Source organism: Balaenoptera physalus (genome assembly GCF_965194825.1).
Source record: "Balaenoptera physalus genome assembly, chromosome: 1".
In the NCBI taxonomy this organism is placed as follows: Eukaryota; Metazoa; Chordata; class Mammalia; order Artiodactyla; family Balaenopteridae; genus Balaenoptera; species Balaenoptera physalus.
In genome coordinates this window covers 91992649-91992882 of record NC_138882.1, presented here as the reverse complement: position 1 = coordinate 91992882, position 234 = coordinate 91992649, and the positions used below count along the sequence as shown (strand labels likewise).

The 234-nt window shown below is 47.4% G+C and overlaps 1 long non-coding RNA gene across 1 annotated transcript in view; it reads left to right on the top strand.

Moving 5' to 3' along the window:
* The window catches only part of LOC309660274, a 49459-nt gene that overhangs the window by 29283 nt on the left and 19942 nt on the right, over positions 1-234 (top strand). The window lies entirely within an intron of this gene.

Below are 234 nucleotides of genomic sequence, written 5' to 3'. Positions count from 1 at the left end.
GTTAATAATGATGTTTTTTTTTTTTTTAATTATTTATTTATTTATTTATTTATTTGGCTGTGTTTGGTCTTTGTTTCTGTGCGAGGGCTTTCTCTAGTTGTGGCAAGCGGGGGCCACTCTTCATCGCGGTGCGCGGGCCTCTCACTATCGCGGCCTCTCTTGTTGCGGAGCACAGGCTCCAGACGCGCAGGCTCAGTAGTTGTGGCTCACAGGCCTAGCTGCTCTGTGGCATGT